The sequence below is a fragment of the Chenopodium quinoa genome, unplaced genomic scaffold (genome assembly GCF_001683475.1).
Source record: "Chenopodium quinoa cultivar QQ74 unplaced genomic scaffold, ASM168347v1, whole genome shotgun sequence".
NCBI classification, from domain to species: Eukaryota; Viridiplantae; Streptophyta; class Magnoliopsida; order Caryophyllales; family Amaranthaceae; genus Chenopodium; species Chenopodium quinoa.
The window spans coordinates 2011024-2034595 of NW_018744702.1; the positions used below are offsets into that span (position 1 = coordinate 2011024).

Genomic DNA, 23572 nt, shown 5'->3' on the forward strand with positions numbered 1-23572 from the left:
TTTATTAAAAATATTGATGATAATAGTAGTGATTAAAATTAGCCCTTTCAAAAGATGAATTTTGGATGCTCATATATATTGGATACATTATCGTTGTTTTTTCACTTGCTCATTCGTAACATCGTAATTTTTCGTTGTTTATAATTTTTATTTTAAAATATAAGTGTATAAGTTGGTTATTTACTTTGTGTTTATAGATTAGTTGTATAACTGTAATTTAGGTTGAACTTAATAACTTGACGAAAGTTTGAAATGTATTTCTTGACCTAAACATTACATTTATTGTAAAAAATTAGGCAAGATATATTGGACTCATTTTGAACCCGAATCTGTTAGACCCGTCGGATCTGGATCAGGGTCTCCATTTTCTAGACCCGAGAGATTCGGATCGGATCTGTATCCTTATTACAAAAACGGATCTGAATCCGGGTCAAATCTGGATCCCTGTTACAAAAACGGATCATTCGGATCCATCCAAACCCACTCCAGACCCGACCCGTTGCTATGTGCCAAGAGTTTATTACAGTACCATTTTTTAGGCAACATCTCAAAAGTTTTGATGGAAGTATGGAACCCACAAATGGATAGCCAAAGCAGAATTTGACGAACCAGAATTTTAACCAACTCCGTATTTAAAATGGTCAAGCCACCCTCATTTACTTAATTATGTTGCATTAACTCTCCCTCTTCTCTTCTCTTTCGCTTTCCCGTTTCTCCTGCTTTGGTAAAGTAAAAGACTATCATCTATTAATGGCGGCTTGGTTAAGAAAGTATCTTCCAATCATACTACTCGCAATCAATTTCAGCAATTGCATCATTCAATTTGGGTCTGTTATTGCTCAACTTATTCCCGAAGACGAAGGTTTGTTTATTTCATTACTGTCTTTTTGTTCCTATTTGTTTCTTAGCTATTTGAAAACAAATTCATGAATCATGTTTTTTTTTTTTTTTTTTTTTTTTTTTTTGTTGGAGTTACAAGCGTGATAGCTACCTGCTCATGAAATTACTGATTAAGCTAGTTGAAATCAAAGTTACTCATTTGAATAGTTTACACATGAGATTTTATTTTATTTTTTCTTTTCCCACTATTTATATGCTAATTTTGACAATAGTTTTTTTTTTTTTTTTTAGTAACTTAATAAAAACTAATTTTATCATAAGCAAGTGTTATTATAATGTTTCATAACGTCTAAATTTTACTCCCTCCGTCCTTAAATTACATTTCTCTTTCTCTCTATTATTATGTGAGGAATAAATGCTAGAAAGAGGAATGCAATTTAAGGATGGAGGGAGTAATATTTATTTTTATTGATATTTAAGTGTAAACATATTACATTGATATACAAGTATCATACCTAGGACACATTTTGAATGTGATAATCATTTTGAGACAGAGAGTATTATTTTTTCTTGTTGTTAGAGAGTGCTTGTATTAAAGTAGTGAATGTTTTAAAGTTGTACGCTATAAGGATAACGCGACTACACGAGTGGTACCCTTTTCGGCTTTTCCCATAAAACTAAACTTAATGTGTACCCGATACGTTAGAGGCCTAGATGGCTAGGCCTATTTATGGAAATATAAATGTTAGCCCAACTAACCACTTCTATAACTAATATTAAAGTAGCAACCGTTGACATCATTCATTTATCTATATTGTAGACGTATGAGCTTCTCCTTTAATTTTTTCCTATCAAAATATTTTTTTTTTCTTTTTATATTTTTTTTATGGAAAAAACTAAATATTGACTACAAAATAATTTAATACAGAATACTATACAAATAACTCTTCACATTTTTTTTGGAAACGGTTTCACAATTTTTTTTAATAAACCTTTTGACAACCATTTACCCAATGGAATATTAATTTATGATTTTTTTAATAGTATATTGTTTTATATAGCTCTTTTTTTCACTATATCTGTGCATCGCACGGGAGTTAATCTAGTTAATTATTAATTCTAATACATTAAAATAATCACTAGAATTATTCCAAAAGTACACGTGTGACGTGTCACATCTATAAAAAAAAATTTCCCGCTAGAAACTTTTTTTTGTGAGATTACTGATAATTTTTTTTTTTAAAAAAAAAAAAAAACGTAGACTCATAGTAAATTAATGTTAAAAACGGGAATGTTGATGCGGACAATCTTCGTTCGGTCAATTGAATTTCCTTTACAAAACGGCCCAACCAAAACGTGGCGGCCTTGTTTTTATACCATGGGAACATATCATACTTTAAAAATATAGATTTGAACGTAGATGAGGAAGATGAAACACTCATTTTATTACTCTTATTACCATAACATAGAGTTGTGGAAAGACCGAATCATACACTAACTTGAGAATGGAAGGTGTATGCGCTCTAGTTCTAGTTTAGGCAAGGTATATTGTCGGTTGCCCCGACTTGTTATGTAGTGAATCAATCCCCACATTCTTTTTTAGATGGAGACACCTCTTGTTAGAGATATGACTCATATGAGATATAATCAATTATTATTATTTTTTTTTGAAGACAAAATATAATCAATTTCGAAAACATGAGATAGAAAATAATCTCATATATATATATATATATATATATATATATATATATATATATATATATATATATATATATAAAAGAAGATTACAAAAGACTTAGGCCCTATTCAGTCAACCTTAAAAAAATAATATTAAGTAAAAATAAGTTCAGTTCAGTAAAAATAAGTTCAACTCAGTAAAATTAATTTTAGTTCAGCAAGGAAAAGTTCAGTTCAGTAAAAACAAGTTAAGTTCAGTAAAGTTCATTATCTTAAAGAAGAATTATAATAGAAAATTAGTAGAAATAATTCCAATTCAGTAAAATTAATTTAAGTTCAGTAAAATTAATTTAAGTTTAGCAACTACTCCCTCCGTTTCATAATGTTAGTCTCATATACTATTTTGGGCGTTTCAAAATGATCTACCCATATTGAATCTATTCCTTTTTTAATTTTATTTTATTTTCCTAATCTGGTCTTATAATTTCTAATCCCATTAGTGGATTGATGACGTGGCATTAATTAAATATTCTGATTGGTCATCAATCCCATGAAACAAGCATTGTAATTGATGCTTTCCAAATAAAAAATCACAACATTTAATAACATAGAATTAATTAAGCAATTTTTGTACTAAAAAGTAAGATTCCAAATATTATTCATTCTCTTATTTTTTTTGTGATTGATTCTATATGGGACTAACAAAGTGAAACGGAGGGAGTATAATTTTGTTTCGGTAAAAATAATTTCAGTTCAGTAGCATTAGGTGAAGAGAACGAGGCCTTATACTTAGATTAAATGACTTATTATCATGTTGAGGATAATAAGCTTACTAAAAGAGTTAAGATTGCAATCTCTTTTTATCTATCCATAGGGGGTTACGACTATTTCCTTTGAAGTGTAAAGGATTCCAAATTTGTAATCTTGGCTTTTAATGAAAAATCTATGGTAGCTTCATCTAAAGCTATAGTGTCTAATGATGGTGATGTTAGAACGACTTCAAATACTAGAGATGAGGAGGAGGATGAGCTTGATCGTGAGATGTTTTACAAGGATAATATGCATTTATTGCAATAGCAACAAGATTCTTTGGTATCTACTTGGCCAAAGAAGAATTATAAATCACTTCAAAAGTTTGAGTCATACGAACCTCTTAGGCATTATGACCAAGTAAACTTGGTTGAATATGCACTTTCGGTGAGACAAGGATAGTGAGAGTTGGTTAGTTTTTATGGAGGAAGAGATACATTCTCTTCATTAAAATGAGATAAGGGAGGTAGTCATATTGTCTTTAGACTGCTAGGACAACTTGTGAGTGGGTATATAAAATAAAAGAGGATCCATCTTAGTAAGATTAAATAAGGTAGAATGCTAGGCTAGTGGCCAAGGGATTTTCCACCAGCCACTGGATTGCGTGGTATGTAGACATGTTTTATGGTTCACCAGTAGTTAGTCTTGTATTTAGGTTTATGGCGAATAGCCGAACCTAGATAAAGCACATTAGGAAGCAATGAAATGAATTTTACATTTTGAAAAGGGTACCATTAACCAAGTTTGTGTTTTGGTTGAGATACATGTTAGATAAGTGGCTTTGTTGATTCGGATTATATAGTGATCTAGATAGATGGCGTTCTACTATTGGTTATGCATTGAAAGTGCATGGCGCTCCAGGTAGCGGTCAATGTAGGCTACGTGGTTCTATTGAGTACATGGCTATGGCAAAAGAAGTTAAGGAAATGATGTGGTTGTGGGGACTTCTAGATGATTTGGTGTTAAGGTAGGAATATTAGAATCTTAGTTGTGACCTGTGATAGCCAAAGTGCAATTCATTAGGCAAAAAATTCAATCATAAAGGTAGTAGCTCTCTTATATAGGTGTATGCATCTGAGAACCTTGCAAACATGTTAACGAACGTTGTGATAGGAAGCAAGTTCAAACATTGTTTGGAATTGCGTAACATTGTCCCACGTTATGTATCACATGAAAACTTAAATGAGACTACGGGTAGTCTGATCTTGATTGAGGGTACGTATGTAGTCATTGTCATGGTGATAGCGTAATTTTGGATTTTGAGTTATGATATGTTTAGGAAACAAGAGTCGTGTTAGTTTAGTGAACTAGTGTTTATACATCTTATTACACTAAGGTTATGTTTTCCTTTATAAACCCCTAAATATAAACATATTTAACTTCCATCAATAATAAGAAATGTTTCCTTAAAACTATTAATTATCACACTATCACAATACAGTAAGATAAACTACCGTTTGGGCCAATAACGGTTACCAGAGCTCAAATCAGGCGTACAATATGTTCCAATAAGTTCAATTAAGATTAGATTAGTGCAACTTTGGTGAAGAAATTATACCTTACATGGTTTTAACCAATCCTTGAGAGAGATTTATAACTTCATCCTTCCCAATGACCCTGTACTCCTTTCTTCCACCTTATCGTATGTTTTCTCATCACTCGCAATATAAAAGATAGGGTGAAAAGGGGCAAAGGGAAGGGGGAGAAAGTAGGAAAGCATGGGAGGGCAAGACAATAAAGAGAGAATAAACTTTTAATAAAAGGAAAAAGAGCTAGCAATTCAATTTATAGAGTTGAAGCTATAAAATATATGGGAATTTGCATATGAAGCATAGTTGTACATTCGACTATAGTTCAAAAGAACACTTGTTATTACAAAAAAATGTCATGTGCCTTCATGAACTAAGTTTACATAATGATGTTGGCTTTATATGATAAGGCATGCATGAAATAAAGTGTAGGCCATCATTTCATTACTAAAAAATTGAATGCACTTTAAATTGGGTCGAGTTTTTAGTTAAACCGTTAATATGGTCACTTTGATTACCAACATAACTTAGGTGGTCACTTGGTCTTTTACACACTTGCAGTTGCAGTATGTAGTTCAAACTTGTCGATTTGATATTGCTTGACTTTATTACTTGTTGCCTAACAGTGAAAACACTTCAAAAAATCTCTCAAAAGTTGAAGAATTCACATTGGAATGTCAACCGAACATCTTGCAGTGATAGGGGTCAGAGTTTCAATAAAACCTTCATTGACCGTATTGCTCTTAGCAACGTCATTTGTGATTGTTCATTTAACAGGGGCACTGTATGCCATGTCACAAACATGTATGTTCTCTCCCTCCCCATCATGCCGTCTTCTTTTTCATATATACTAATGTGCAATCTCTTGCTTACATGCATGCATACTCACAATTTGAGACTCTTATTGGTTGGTGCATATAACTTATTGCAATTCTAAATCATCTTAGTGTTTTCACATTTGTATTCTGATTCTGTACAAAATTGTGGTAGCATTCAGCAGTTGCCAGAGCTATCTGGCTGTGATGGGGCGAACTTAGTTGGTTTCTTATGAATTTTCTTTGGCTTGTTGGGTTCCTTTTTTCTTCATTGAAAATTGTTCTTCGAGGTTGCAGTCAATTAAAGGGTCTCAATCTTACTGGATTTATGCCTGAAGAATTCGGAAACCTGGCTCATCTGCAAGAAATGTAAGTTTTTGCATCTCATATGTAACAAAAGGTAGTTAACTGTTTTGCCGAATGTGAATTACAAGTTGAGCACTCCTAACTGGTAAATATTCTAAGGAGTTTATCTTTATGATCCAGTGATCTTACCAGGAACTATATTAATGGAACAATCCCAAAAAACCTGTCTAAAATTCCACTCGTGACTCTGTAAGTATGTGTTACATTTTTAAACACGTTTTTATAAGAATTGTGAAAGTTTTTTGATACTTTGATTGATCACTTTAGCCTCTTTAAATAGGCAAATATAAAATACCCTAGTGATGTACAATAGCCGACTAGATTGTACAGAGCAAGATAATTACAGAAAAACAGAAGGCTAAGATAAGGCTATATCTAAGGAAAAACAAACTAACAACCTAGACTAAGTCTAACAACATTGACTAAGGATATATACTGAATTTACATTTAACAATTGGATTAATTAGGTTACTCTAATTATTCCTTAATAGTTTTGACGGTTTTTTAAAAGGATATTTTCCATGTTTTTATCTGAATCCTTTTTGCATTGCAGAGCAGTTTCAGAAACCCGAATCACTGGTTCAATTCCTGACGAAATTGGACAGATTATCACCCTTCAGAACTTGTTAGTCTTGTTTCTGGCTGTGCCTTTTTATTCCAATGGCTTGACAACTAATCTTTATAGTTGACCTCTTTATTTTGCAAATTTGACTTTTCCAGGGGATTGGAAGATAACCAATTAGGAGGACTTGTGCCGAAGAGCCTTGGGAATTTGAGAAACTTGAGAATCTTGTGTGTCTATTTTTTATTGAACTCTATAAACTGATACTTGGAGCACTTCACTAAGTTTTATATTTAAGATTGTGTCAGTGCAAGATAATTCTTGCTATGCTTCAATATGGGATTATTCAGTTCGTCGTTTCCTACTTGTCATGTTTTTGAGTTGAAGCTATTGCACTAGTTTCTTGTTGCCCTAGTTCCTATATCATATGATCATATTATACAACTCAAGATTCATTTGCAAAATACTTGCTTCTTCTTGTAGAGTACTTGCTTCAAACTTCTTTAATGGAACAATACCTGAAACATTCGTCAATCTAAAGAACATTACTGAACTGTAAGTCACCTTTGTTAATTTCAATGTGTAACCAGACTCCATCTCTGCTAGCTAAGAATTGTGTGCTTTTTCCAGGAGGCTCAACGGAAACATGTTCTCTGGAAAAATACCTGATTTTATTGGCAATTTAACCACCCTGGTCTCATTGTGAGTAGATTACTCATGCAGGATTCCAATTTGCTGATATGTGCTGCTTGTATCTATACTACTCATTTTATTACATGGTAACTTTTTTTTTTTTGTGTGTCTAGGGATATTCAAGGTACATCTATGGAGGGACCTATTCCATCTAGCTTATTGCGTTTGACAAACTTGCAGACCTTGTGAGTATAGTCTATTATGATTCTCCCCTATCATGTCCTTTTCATCTCCTAGTATATGTTTAGCTTAAGGAAAGTACATTCGGAAGGTAAAATAGTGATGGAGTTTACTTTGATTACCAGGAGAATTTCAGATCTCGATACTTCAAGTATACCTTTCCCAAACCTTGCAAGCATGAAAAACTTAAAGTATCTGTGAGTTGTCAGTTATATGATTGATCAACATTAATAATTACATGTACACTATCGCTAGCATTCCATTTTTCTGCTGACATTCTCTCTTTTGTGTTCAGCGTACTTAGGAACTGCTTGATTACCGGTCAAATACCTAATTATATCTCTAACTTGGCAAACTTGACTCTATTGTAAGTATAGTGTTTTTGATCTACCAGCATTTCTATTATACATCCAGATACACCCGCACTCCTTAAACAATATAGTTCTATAACCCAACTTCTAAAACATATATGTTGGACATGGGTGTTCCTCTCCAGGTGAATGCAAGTTGTAGTGAGTAATAAATCTGTAACCGACGTACATTTATGCTTATGTTCACTTATGATATAAGTTATGACATTACCTAGAAAATATATGAAATAAAGAGGATAATTTTAAAATTTGTTCAATGACTCTTGCAGAGACCTAAGCTACAACCAGATGAGCGGTCCAGTTCCTGAATCATTGGAAAACTTGCAAAATCTTAATTATCTGTAAGAAAAATGCATACTGAGTAGTATATTTTCTAACAAGATGGTTGTTATATTAATTCTAGGCTGATACAGGTTCCTTACAAACAACTCATTTTCTGGTGCAGTACCACAATGGATATTAAACAGCAAGAAGTACTTGTAAGTTATATTTTTATTTTTTACTCCTTTCTTCAGGAAATTTTATACTACCCCGTTTACTTTTTAGTTGCAACAAAGGGGTATTATTTGTGAGATTTAAAATATTCCTTTGTGACAACTAAAAGTAACGGAGGTAGAACATTTATATGAAATGCAGGAAGGTCCAATGATACCATTGTTTTTGCTTTTGCAGTGACGTGTCTTACAACAATTTCACCGGTTCAGCCCCAACTAGTTGTCAGCAATCAAATGCGTAAGTATAAAGCAATGATGCAATGAGTAAGATGTTCTGTCAATCAATTTCACATTACTGGTCCCTTTTTAATGCAACAGGAACCTGGTTGCTAGCTATTCATCTGCGAGAAACAACAAGTAAGTTCATCTAGCAACAATTTTTACTCTACATTTTGTTCATGGAGTAATACTTGTATAATACTCCATTTCATTTTAATGGCTATACTTTGTTATTTCTTCAACAAAAACCAAGATATTGATTGGAAAGTAAGAGAGAAAAGTAGAATATTATAAGAAAAGAAGAATAATAATAAAGTAATGTAAGCTGTCAAATGTTGTAAGAATAAAAATAATGTTAAGAAAAGAATGATAAAGTAATGGAATGTTGTAAGAAAAAGAATACTAATATAAGGTAAGTTAGACATAAGTAGAGAAAGAAGTATAAATTAGTTGTTGGTTGTTATCTCCTTATTTGGAGAAGACGAAATTAGAAAAATAGTAAGAGAAAAAGAATGATAAAAAATAGGACAGAAAAAGAAGGAAAGTAATTAGAACGAAATAATCAATAAAAAATAATCACGTTAATTTGCATCTTTAGATAATTAGTAATAGATTGATTATTAATATGTAATCAAATTGATTGTTAGTATTCAGAAAGTATTTTTATCACATTGTTTGAGAATAGAGCAACCCATTTCAATTTTGAGAGCATACTATCAAATATAACTATATAAGCTTATGTTTATAAACATTTTGCGAGTTATCTTATGATATTGTAGTCATATAATCGTTAGCCAATTTTGTTTATCCATAGAAGGGAAAACAAATATTATTTCTGCTGCAAGATTATTTGTGAACTTTCCCAACATAAGCGTGGATCATATGTCTCAAAATAGAAAAAGTAACGTGTAACCATTAATCTTATATGGCCAATAATGAAAAGCTTAATCATTAAGATGAAATGGATGTTGGAAACTTAATAAAAGTTTAAGCTTATGGTTGGAGCCCATAATTGGTTTATGTACTTTATCACAGCCACTAACATGAGAATCCCTTCGGGCTTAAAGTGCAGATGTAGAATCAGCCCACCATACCTACTACTTAATATTCTACCCTGTAATGATGGGTGGATGAGATTTGAAGCTGTGACCTTGTTACACTACCTATTGTTACCATACGAGAATTAAGATTGGTGGAAAGCTTGATTATATTTATGAAATAAACAACTATTTATAGTGCTATAAAAGAGTATTAAATGGTAATAAAATCACTAAAATGTACATAAAATCATTAATATGCACATTAATGATTTACAAAGAATAATGTCAAAGCTATTCACATAATAATATCATATATCAAGAGATATATTATATCGCTTAATATCTCTACTATGACATGGTCTAATGAAAAGTCCAATCATAAAAATAGATAAACAATGACCGCTTGATTGGTGGATGTCACAAGACGATATTAATATTGACTAAAAAAAACGTAGTAAAACATTTCATTTCTATATCAGTGGATATACGGAAAATAATATAAGATAAAAGTGAATTTTGTAGGACAGTATTTGCATAGTGTGTGCCAAAGGCAAATAAGAGGAGAAAAGAAAAAGGGAATGTTGTTTTTAAAACTCTCCATCGTGGTTGGAGAAATGAGTTTTGTGTGTTAAAACATATTGTATGTGTTTTGTAGTTAGTAAATAATTAGTTTGCTAATTATTAGCCTAGTTTTATGCTAACTATTAGGGTTTGGATCGTGTATACATGCCTATTTAGGGTTTCACGTTTTTCTTCTGTCGCACCCTACTTGGCCGCACTTTCTCTCTCCTGTTTTCTTCCCGTCTTCGACAACCTATCATGTTGGTTTCCAAGAACTCTTTTCACCCTGCTGTTGTAGTGTCTAATATCAAGAATCATATCTCCATTACCCTTGAAATGGAGTATGTTCAATATTTTACATGGGCGGAATTATTCAAGGTTACCATGCGCGATCTCATAAGGTCTTGCACCGTATTATTTCCTTTACCAAAGGGAAAGAGAAGGCTTCTTCGTGGATCGAGGATGATGACAAACTATGGGACCCGTGATGCAACGATCCTTTCGTGATTTATGCCACCATATTTAATGATCTTTTACTCACCATTCTTGATTCAATGCTACAACAATGGAGGCTTTGAATCATTTGCATGACATTTTCCAAGACAACAAACACTCTTAAGTCGTTACACTTGAACATGATTACTCCACTCTCAAAATGGAGTATTTTTCTAATAATGTATCGGCTTATTGTCAAATGCTGCTGACTTTTTCTTCAACATATACGCCCATAATTTCTATTATAATCATCAATGAAGGTAATAAAATAGCGATTACTTCCCAAAGATATTGGCTTTAATGGTCCACATATATTTGTGTGTAACTTTTCTTTTGGCGCTTTAGCTCTCCATGATAACCGCTTTTGGAATGAAAGTCTAGCTTGTTTTCTAATTGTGCATATTTCACAAACTTGTTTAGGGTCTTCTAGGTAATCCATGCACCATATTCTTTGATTGCAAAAGTTTTAGGCCATTGAAATGTAATTGCTCAAAACATTTGTGCCATTTCCATGACTCATTCTCCATAACCCCATAATAACACTTTTGAACCTCGGTGTTAAGTTGCAGCAAAAACATGCGGTTCTTAGCCGTTTTCGATTTAGCAATAATTCTTCCACTATTATCTTTTAGTTGAAAATTATTACCCTCCATAAAAACAAAATATCTTTTTTCCAAAAGTTGTCCAATACTGAGAATGTTACTTTTCATATTAGGTACGCAATAAACATTAATAATAAATGCTTCATTTCCATTCTTAAGAAAAAAATCGTATTTTTTCCTTTTTCTTCAACTTGTAGTTTGGATGAATCTCCCAAACTTACATTACCTTGAATATTCTCATCAAGGTCAATAAAAATTTCTTTTCTCCTACACATGTGGTTGCTAGCTCCACATGACTTGCTGATTTACTAGCTTCTTCATGCGCTAGTTTCTTCATTGTTTCATGCTCTAGTTTCTTCATGTAGGACTTTCTTCATTGTTTCTTGACGATTCAACAAAATTTAATCGATTGCCTTGATCCTTTTGTTTGTTCCAGAGCACTCAGATGCATATCATTGAATGTCTTTTATTTACCGCGTTTGTTGAAACTCTTTCCACCTCTGTTTGTTTGACCCTCTCCCTTGGCCAAAACTTCTCTCATTACATTGGTTACGAGGTTGGTAGTTACCACGAGCTCTTCCTCGTCAATGAAATCTGCCTCGCCAATTTCCACTTCTTTGTTCATTTAGTGACATCTTTGATTCAAGTGCTTGCTCTATAGTAACTGATTCATCATTCTTCTAAATTCTTTGTTCATGTACTTGAAGGGATCCCATAAGTTATTCTATTGATAATTAATCAATATCTTTTGGTACTTCTATCGCAGGTAATAGTCAGGGCCGTAGAAGGGGGAGTGCAAAGAGCCCCCTTGCACAGGGCCCCCAAATTTTGGAGGGTCCATTTTTTTTCTCCTATTTTTTTAATTTATTTTAAGAAATATATTAGCAAAAACCTTGTTATTAATGTCCTACGTTCAGCATATTAACATTTTCAAATCCCCATGCTATTTTTCCTCTCTTAATCCAAGTTACAAAATTAAATTCTACAACTTTCTATATTATTCCATCAATTTAAATTAGTATTAACATAATGGAAATAAGTACATCAATACAATTCCATGGAAAATTGTATAGTCTCTATTTCTTCGTTCAAGAATTCTCAATGGAAAAAAAAAAATTATTTACAACCAAACTCAAACGATTCTTCTACCGTAATATTGGCAATGAGCAATTTTATTTATTTTTTATTTCCAAAATTATTCTTATCGGGAGGTTATACTTCAATTCGTATATATATAAGGGTTATCTACTTATCTTCAACCATCTAATTCTCAACTCATACATAATTAAACAAAAAATGAATTGGGAATTAAATACATAACTCATGTGGTTAAGTCACTCATATTGCTTTGTGAATTATTGATTAAGTGATTCCTCCTTTTGCCAACCTGCGTTTGATTTAAGGTAATTTTTTTTTATTTATGTTTTTAATATTTAGTTTTGATAATGTTAGTTAATTTATTTAATTATTATTTCTAAAAGTATTAGCTTTAAATTAATGGTGTAATTGGTGTCACTGAAGGTTTTTTTTTTTCAATTTTTATTTGTGAAGGTTGAAATCTTTTGAACCTAATCAAAATGACGAGAATTAAAAGAAGTACAATATAGGGAAATTTGGTTTTGCGTAATCGAATATATAATTGTTATACAAAAGCAATTTCATTTGTAATGTATAGGAAAGTTGTATATTGCCTAAATTAAAAATAAAATTGTTAAGGCCCCATTTTAATATTAGAACAGGGCCCCTAAAATCATTGCTACGGCCTGGGTAATACATGGTTTTATCTTTTATTCCATGATCGAAGTACTTTCTCACACTATCATTTTATCTTCAATTTTTTCTCCATTTATTTTTTGTTGGTTAACATTTGTAAGTAGGCGTCAAAGATTGACTTATTACTAGTCATTTAGATTTCTTCAAACTCTCCTCGTATTGCTTGTAAGCGAATTTTCGAACTCTCTCGACTCCTTAAAATATAGTTGCAAGATTATCCCAAGCTTCCTTGCTTGTGGTTGCATTCGAGATTTTAACAAACATATCACGGTCTAATCCTATATAGATAAAAAAATAATGCCCTTTTGATCTTTCTTCTGATTTTCTTTCAACCCATCTTTCTTTTCTTGAGTTCATGCCGCTTTTGTCTCATTTGATGGTTTTTTAAACCCATCATTAACAATTTCCCACAAATCTTAGGAACCAAATAGTGGTTTCATTATGAGGCACTTATCTTCATATAGGTCATTTGAAAATTAGGGGTACTTGTGGCTGAACAAAGTTTGTAGAAATTTTGAGATAATGTAAATAATCTGGCTCTAATACCAAATGTAGGAGTTATGCAATTTATGAATTACTAACTTAAATATAAAATGATAAAATAAAGGAGAAACAGATATGGGTTACAACCCCGAAATATTACTAACTCAAATATAGGATTATTTAGGTTTGGGGAGAAGTAATTCCTAATTGATGTGAGTTTCAAGGTTAACCCTTAACCTATATAATAAGGTTAGGCTTATTAGAAAATCAAAGATGGTATTGAGGAGGAAAATCATCAAGAGGGTGAAAATAATGATGGTTTTATTGAGGAGAAAAGTCATCATGAGGGTGAAACTTATGATGATTTATTGAGGGGGACAATCATCAAGAGGGTTATTGTCTTATTTGATAGGAACTTAATAAAACAATATTTTGTTTTATATGACGAAATTTAAATTTCCTCATAATCATTCTCTTTTATCATCGTGTTTTGCTATTTAATTTGTATTGTGTTTGAGGGTGAATTCCCAAATCGCTCCATTGGACACATCCGTTATAACATTCTCTTACATAAAAAAAAAAACTCACCCAAGCTAAACAACTTTCTAATACATATAAATGATAAGTTGTGTAAAACTAATATGTTGAACACTTTGAGACATTTAAGGAACTTAATCAAATCGTGGAGAGAAAATATATTTCTTATCTAACACTGTTCCACTTGAAACATACTCTATTTTAAAATGACAGTCATACCATTTGGAAAGAATTTGATTTATAGAGGATTAGATTACCTACTAACTACTCCATGTTCCATATGATAAGGAGTGTTCCGAATCTTTAGGCCCAGTAATAGCCAACTAATCATGATTATAAGCAAAAATAATGGGTGAATTAGTTGCTCAACGACTTACTCAAAAACCTCCTATTTCTTTGGAAAAGAATTCGCACGTTTTGCACAGAAGGAGTTTAAACCAAACTTCCTTAAAACGATAAGTTAAATTAATAAAGTATTTAACTAAACATATAAACCCGATTCATTTCGTTCCTTAACAAACAAAATTTTAGTTAACTCCTACTTTTAAGGTATTCTCTTTGAAATTCTTTTTCCCTTAATTTTATTTTTCAATCATTGTTTTATAAAATAAAATCATTTTAGAAAATAGTTTAAGCTTAAACTAACCCCGGAAACAATGAAATTAAGTTATCTTTTTTACTAAAGAAAATCAGATTTTATTTAAAAAACTTATTCTTTATCATATATAATTTAATACTCCCTTTGTGTCATATTACAAATCTTGTATTCCTTTCTGGGTAAACAAAAATTAAAAGCTTATTACAAATCTTGTATTCCTTTCTGGGTAAACAAAAATTAAAAGCTTATTTCTATTTAAAAAGTTGTGCTTTTTGACAATATTACCCTGTTTTTATGAGTTGTCATCTTTGTTCTTTTTCTTTTTGTACTAATTATGTCTTTTAACATCAAATACTCTTTCTCTCCCTCTTTATTAATTCCCAACTACTTTTTCTTTTTCTCTTTCTCTCTTTAACCCCACATGCACATATGTACTCCCAATCATTTGTTTTAAGGAATCTATAACCTCCTTAATTCTCGTGAAAAAATCCAAATAGGTTTGTAATATGAGACGGAGGGAATATAAATAATAATACCAAGTCAAAACTAACTTCCTATAGACTAGGCATATATAATGCAATGCCCATTAACGTGGAAAACTAACTTCTAGAACTGTGTAAATTCTAGGGGTGAGCACAACCGGGTACCCGGTGAAAAACGAAGGAACTGGTCTTGGAACTGGTTTGTACCGGGTCCTAGATTTTGGAACCAGACCCGGAACCGGTATAACCGGGTCCAGAATATTTAGAACTGGAACTGGTGGTAACCGGTTCTAGAACCGGGTACCCGGTTACATATCCAAAGGAAAAATCAGATTTGATCGATAAACAGAAATTATATTTATTTAAAAAAAAAAATCAAACCTAAAAGTATTATATGAAAATTGCAGAAAATAAAGATGAAAAAAAAGTAGATCTGAGCATTTAGAGAATGTACAGTAGCAAACTCGAGTTGTATTACATAATCATGGCTTTTTCATAAATCTATTAGCCTGAAATCACACAAATCATCCCTAAAACTCAGAATAATAGAGTATGTAAGCTTGATTCATCTTTAATCTTCATCTGTTTTCGGCCTCTTCTTCACCACCTTCATCTTTTACCTCTTTCTATTGTACAAATAAAAATTAAGGATGGAAAAAAGTGGATTTAGATACAAGAATTTGGGAAAAAGATAAGAATGGAGTGATTAATTTAAGTTGGGTGAAATAATCATCAAATTGGAGTTTGATGTTTGACGGATGAAAGTAGAAATTATGAGTGGTTTTTGGTGGGTGATGAAATGAAAAAAACATGAGTTAAAAAAAAAGTACTCCTTAAATATATGGTGACTAATTAGGTTAGAAATAAAGTGTGGGCTAGGAAATTATAAGGCCCAATAGATAATTATGCCCCATATATTCAGAGCAGGCCACGAATAACATATTTTTAAAGCAATGCAACCAGTTCCGGGTATCCGGTGGGTACCGGGTCCGTAAAATCAAGAACTGGAACTGGAACCACTTATAACCGGTTCCTGATTTTTGGACCCGGACCCAGAACCGGTTGCACCAGTTCCAGTTCTGGACCCGGCGGGTCCTAACCAATTCCGGGTCCAAAACCGGGTACCCAATAATTTTGCTCACCCCTAGTAAATTCGTGTTCCTCCTAGACACGAATTTTGACTTCTCCTTACTGGATAGCAACACTGAGTTCCTTACGATGTGAAGTTCCAATATAGTTCCTTTAGCTTTTTCCAAACAATTTCTCTTATCCTATGTTACCCGAACTCTTCATTTTACCTCAAGTACTCGCCCTCGACACTCGAACATGGGTATGACACTTGGACATTTAATTTTGTTCAAAATCATAAAATATTTTCACAAAATAGCCGATTGAGACACTTAGACACCGAACATGGGTGCTCGAGTCCGAGTAACATAGCTCTTGTCTAACATACTAAAAGATTCTTAAAAAATATATACTCCTAATTTTTTTGTCCTTATGTGCTTGGTGTTCTTCTCAGAACTTCTCTTTGCTTGTTCTACTAAGAACAATCATGGCCAATATTTCCTCTAAGGAACTACTGCTTATTCCTTGCAAATAACTTCTTCTCATTCTTCTCTGGAAGTCCATATGAAGTCAAACGTTACATTTGTACGCTTAAACTTCTTCTCTTTGTGTTCCCCATCAAGAACTTTTCTTCTCTTTGTGTTCACCCTCAGGAACTAAGCACGATCTATACATTATATGTTGGGAACCATTTTCGACAATGATCTAAATTATACTCCACAATGTTCACTCTTTCGTGACTTGTTCATGCACATCTCAATACCTATATTAGTTGGATAATCATCATTTTTCACAATCATCAAAACCTTGTAACATATTTTGTCTTTACAAAATGTTTTGTATGTCCTTTCTCTTCGTAGAAACTTATTTTCTGCTGCTCTTCTTAACAAAACTGGTGTGAAACATGTTTTTGAAGGTGATAAGTTAGTGTTTTTTCTTAATGGGACTTTGTGGTGAAGGGATATTTGTCTGGTAGACTATTTATTTTAAAAACTGTATTTGCTGCTAACTATATTAATAAAGCTTTTACTTCAGCTTATATGATTAAGTCTATTAATTTTTGGCATGCTAGATTAGGACATGTATATTATGGTTCTATAAAACGCTTGCAAAACATGTCTTTAACGCCTAGTCTAGCCAGTAATGGTCATACATGTGAAATTTGTGTCAAAGCCAATGTATAAAAAAGCTCAAGGTGCACTGAGCCAAGAGGGATTCCGCTGCGCCTAGGTGTGGGCGCGCCTCTTTAAAGTGAGGCGCAGTATATGAGCTGTAAAAAATTTTTGGCTGAAGTTTGCCTCATGTGCGCCTCAAGTGCGCCTTAGGTGCGCCTTGCCCAGATCTAATTAAGCGCTCATCGCCTCGCGCCAAGGCGCGCTTTTTCAAACACTGGTCAAAGCTAAACATTCCAAGAAATCTTTCAAAGCTGTAAATAATAGAAAATCTAAATTGCCTGAATTGGTTCATACTGACTTAGTTGACTATAAGAATACCAAAAGCAAAGGCGGTAAACTGACGTTTCTTTTGTAAATGACCATTCTAGATATACCAAAGTGTATCTATTGAGAACCAAATATGAGGCTGAAAAAATGTTTCTGGTTTATAAAGCAGAAGGTGAAAACCAATTGGACCGTAAGATTAAAAGACATAAGTCCAACAGGAAGGAGGGAATGGAACCACCTTTTTAAAGGAACTTTGTGAGAAAAATGGAATTATTCATAAACTTTATGCTCGTTTTACTTCCCAACAAAATGGCATATAGAACTCTTATAGTGATGATGAATGCAATATTAATTAGTTCTGGTTTGTGTGATAATATATGGGGAGGGAGGAGGCTATACTTTTTGCTTCTTATGTGTTGAACAAAGTGCCCCATAAAAAAGCTTGATAAACTCCCTATGAATTATGAAAAGGCTATGCGTCTAATCTTAAATACTTGGAAGTGTAGAGATGTATTGTTAAACTTAGCCTACCTTCCTTCAAATAGAAAAATGCTGGACCTAAAACTTTTGATGTGTGTTTGTTAGTTATGCTGAAAATAGTGCAGCTTATAGGTACATGTGCTTGAATGATAGATCAACGAACCAAACACATTGAGATGGATATTCATTTAGTTTGTGAAAAGTTCTAATTTGGTGAGGTACCTTTTCTTGATGCTCCTTCCCGGTAACCAAAGTGCTGACCTTTTACCAAGGGGCTTCTGTGCACTCTCTTCGATGACTTACGAGACAACCTAAGCGTCTGTAACCTCCTGCTCTGCTATGGGGGTGTGAGTGTATATTTTGTGATATTGTATTTTTTGTTTATTTAGCTAATTACAATGTTAGCCTTAGTTAACCCTAATCACTCTTATATATAATATTGTTTTGGATAAATGTGAAAGCACAGCAATCATTTCTATTAATCTCCACACCAATACACCATATACCCAACATGGAAGACTTGTGGACTTGTGGTTGGACTTGGACAAAGTTGGAATACGTATTTATAATTTAACTAGTAAAGGTTACCTATGATACCAAATATTTGTGTTAGATTTTCTATGAGAAAATCCACCCTCTCTGAGATAAACCTGCAAACATATCTTAATTACAAGTTAATCTTTTTCTTTTGTTTTTCAATTAATAATAAAAGCTTTTTAATAAAGTGGCACAAAAACAAATGTTAATTTCAATTTCTACATACGTTGATAATAATGAGATGGAGATGAGACAAATTTGAATTAATACACAAGGAATAGTTCTTATTTTCATTAAATTTTATTCTTCTATCTTTCACAATTAGAAAAGTCATTAAATTATTTACGATATACCACATTAATCCAAGACAGAGTAGCTGGGGAGATTCGTCTAGAGAAATCATTCATTTATGCAAATCTCATTTTGCATAAATAATGATAGAATTGTCTAATATAACTTTTGATTCTGCAGGGTAAACTGGTGCTTGATGAAAGACCTTCCTTGCTCCACAAAGCCCCAGTGTAAGGATTGACATTGTTGCTTAATTGACTCAAAATGTTAGCTTCCTGTTTTATGTTCCCACATGTTTTTCAGATCATTCGTTGTTTATTAACTGTGGAGGAAACCAAGTGAGCTTCAAAGGGAATGTATATGAAGAAGATACAATCTCTCAAGGCCCATCAATATTCTTTTCATCTGGACAAAAGTGGGCTTACAGCAGTACAGGAACTTATCAGTTCGACGGCATTGCTAACTTTGTAACACAGACTTCTGATCCTAATGTGTCTGGTATTTTCCGAACTGCTCGATTGGCACCTCTGTCCCTCAAATATTATGGCCTTTGTATGCAACGAGGCAGTTACACAGTGAAGCTACACTTTGCTGAAATTATGTTCACTGATGACCAAACTTTTAGTAGCAATGGCAGACGCATCTTTGATGTGTCAATTCAGGTGAATCAAGAAACCAGTCGAAACTTCATTTTACATTTAATTTTCAAAATGCGCTCTATACAAAGAATTCAGCTTCTGATGTATTCATAACTGAAAGATTTGACTTATTAAAGTGCTAATAAACTGCATTGTTCTCTGCCTTTTCTTTTTTTTTGTTTGGCTTGATAGGGAAATGAGGTACTTAATGATTTTAATATCGCGGCAGAAGCAGGGGGGGCTGGCAAGATGCTCACTAAGGTGTTTAAAAATGTTTATGTTAATGATGGTACACTTGAAATCTTCTTGTACTGGGCCGGAAAAGGAACTACGGCTGTTCCCCTAAGAAGTGTATTGGACCTCTTATATCTGGGATCACTGTGACACCTAGTTAGTCTATATTCTATTACAAATTACTAGCTTTCCTCTATTAATATGCTTAGATTTTAAGGCATAATTTCTGATGTCTATGTTTCTTTGCCTTTGCAGACTTTAAAGTTAAAACAAGATTGTCTGTTGGGGCCATTACTGGAATCGTACTTGCTTCATCGTTCACCATTCTTGTATCTCTCTTGGTAATTTTCTGGATGACAGGTTTCATAGGTGGAAAAGACCGTGAAAATGAAGGTAAGACCTCATTGACAACACCATTTTTCAGATTGATTGTTCAATAACATTGAAGGGGCTGATCCTGCATAATTACTTTGCTTTTTAAATAGACATAATAATATCCTGTAAACAAACAAAATTGTTGGATTTTATTTTGATATTTTACAGGAAAGATGTTTACTTGATACATCTTACTCGTATTCTTTAGTACTGAATTGAAACAAATATTGTAGTATAAGATTTCTGAATTCTCTGAACACTTAAACTTTTTATTTAGAGTGAAAGCAGGAATGTCATGACTATTTTAGAGTGGATACACCAGATATGGCTACATCATTGTGGTTTTTATTTGGAAGTGAAAGCAGGAATACCATGAGTCCATGACTATTTTAGAGTGGCTCGTACTTTTCTTTAAATAATATTTTTTTTTTGTGAAATCTTGCCTGCAATTGTTCTTCTATAATTCAAAGAAGTACATATCTGTTTAGCCTTAGCTTCTAGATGAGAACCGGGAATCTGTAGACTGTAGTTGATAAAAATTACAGTTCAATCAGGAAAATTCAAGTGAAACTATTTTTGAGATTGAAGAATTATTAAACTTTTGTAGATGAGAACCTTTTTTTCTCTTGCTTGTTCCAATATAATAAAATAAGTCTTTGCCTCCAGTGCAGTAACATTTTTAAGAAAATTCTGTAAAGCTCTGTGTATTACTTATCTCATACTGTTTTGTTCTGGTCTGTGTAATTTATGTTGCATATTTGGGTCTGTTTGAAAAGATCCAGCATACATACTTTCTTTTTTTACAATGGACATTTTTCTTCTAAATTCACTTTGCCCCTCCCCACCTTCACTCCCACCTGAAAGAAAAAAGTTGACCCTCTTTCAATTGCTCAATATCCGACATAAGGGTTAGTTTCTTAGCATAATTGTAAATTCTTGTCTTCTTGATGCTTTACAGCAAACGAAGAAAATCTTACATTTTGGAATGCTACTAATCTCTGTTTCTATATACAAATTGCAGAACTCCAGAGGCTAGATACAGGTTATTTTACTTTAAGGCAGATAAAAGCTGCTACAGATGGCTTTAGTCGCGAAAATAAGATTGGGGAAGGAGGTTTTGGACCAGTGTACAAGGTAAACTATGGTCTATTTGCACAAGTAAATAGTGCATTTATGGGAATAGTATTGTGACTTGCCGTGCTACTTTCTGGCTTTAGGGTGTACTTCCTGACGGCAAAGTGATTGCTGTAAAGCAGCTGTCTTCCAAATCAAAGCAAGGGAACCGTGAATTTGTCACTGAGATAGGCATGATTTCTGCTCTACAACACCCAAATCTGGTAAAGCTTTATGGGTGTTGCATTGAAGGAAAAGAGCTATTACTAGTATATGAATACATGGAAAACAACTCCCTTGCCCGTGCGCTCTTTGGCAAGTGCCTTCCCAATGTGTTGTAGAAAGTTATTTCTTTGTGTAGTGAAATTGATTTATAGCCTGTTATGAAACTAATCAACTGTCCAATCGGTATTTTGTTTTTTTTTTTTTTTCATGAAAAGGGGATCAGAAGTTGCACTTGGACTGGCAGACAAGAGTGAAGATATGCTTGGGAATTGCAAGAGGATTAGCATATCTTCATGAGGAGTCAAGACTGAAGATTGTTCATAGGGATATTAAGGCAACTAATGTGTTGCTTGATAAGGACTTGAATGCCAAAATTTCAGATTTTGGTCTAGCAAAGCTTGATGAGGAGGAAAATACTCATATCAGTACTAGAATCGCTGGAACATTGTAAGTTCAATTTCTCCCTTTCGCTTCTTGAATATGTTCACATACTTTGTGCATTTTAGCGCCATCTTCCTGCAATTAGCTGAGAAGACTGTAAGTGAATCAGTAATTCTTCCTCTTTTGTTAAATCTTAATGGGTTTTGGGCCAATCTTCAAACTTTTAAATCAGAAAGAGTCAAAGAGCATATTCATGATTTCATGGCAATGGGTAACAAGATCATGCAGACTCTTAACAAATCAACTGATTTAGATATATGATCTTAAGAGGGTTTTGGGAAGTCAAAGCATAATAATGATATCTTAGGCTTCTGTAAGCAGAACAATTTAGCTTGCAGGTTTAATGTTTAGTCATGACACATTATCTCATGTATTTATTCAAATTTGGACAGTGGATATATGGCTCCTGAATATGCAATGAGGGGTTACCTCACAGATAAGGCAGATGTCTACAGCTTTGGAGTTGTCGTACTTGAGCTTGTGAGCGGAACAAGCAACACAAGCTATATGCCTAAGGAAGAGTTCATATTTCTTCTTGACTGGGTAATCTACTCGTATATATTGCTTTGGCATATACTACACTACTCCGGTGATTTATCATAATTTGTTTCATCATTTAAGATTTTTTCCCCTTCATATATAAATCAACCTATTTAAGACAGATCGTAACTCTATTTCTGGATTTGACTTGGCAATTTGACAGGCCTATGTATTACTAGAACAAGGGAACCTTCTTGAACTTGTGGATCCAACACTCGGCTCAAATTACTCAGAAGAAGAGGCGCTAAGACTGCTGAATATAGCTCTACTTTGTACTAATCCTTCTCCCACTCTCAGACCCACAATGTCTTCAGTTGTGAGTATCATAGAAGACAAACTGCCAGTCCAAGCGCGGATTGTCAAATGTGGTAATAGCATTCAGAGCTCTCAGGAGACTGCCTCGTGATAAGTTGAATTGTGTCTTGAGGAGATCATTGTGTGTTGAGGAGATCACTGTCTAACCAAAAGTTCAAATGTATAAGGAAATTGAAAGAATTAGACCAAAAATTAAGTAGGTCATATAGTTAAGAATTTTAATTTTGTTTTCTCGTTCTTTATATGGCCGTAAGGCACAAATTAGATATGCAGCCCTAAACAAAAATCCTACAAACAAAACATGGGTCTCCCTCATTGAACACGGTATAACCTAGTATGAAATAAATATACACGGTATGAAAATAACATGACTTAATATTTTCTAAATAACATGGTATTATTTAATGCAATATGAAAGGAACGTTGTAATTGATTAACAAGAAAACCCACTATGAAAATTAGGTCTGGCAAACCCTGACCTGACACGAAAACCCGACCCGAACCCGATCCGAAGTTAATGAGAGAGACCCGTACCCGACCTGAACCGAACCCGAACAACCCGAATTCGACCCGATTTGACCCAAATTTCATATTTCGTAATAATATTAAGTTTTACACTATTTTTAATAGTTTCTAAGCATAACCCGAAATCGACCTGAAATCTGACCCGAACCCGACCTGTTGACCCGAATTGCCACCCCTAATGAAAATAACATTACTCAATGTGAAGAAAATAAAGTTTA

General features: G+C 33.2%; 1 pseudogene; it reads left to right on the plus strand.

The window, feature by feature from the left end:
* Nucleotides 1-568: 568 nt before the first annotated feature.
* Nucleotides 569-23059, plus strand: LOC110702790 (annotated as a pseudogene).
* Nucleotides 23060-23572: the final 513 nt, after the last annotated feature.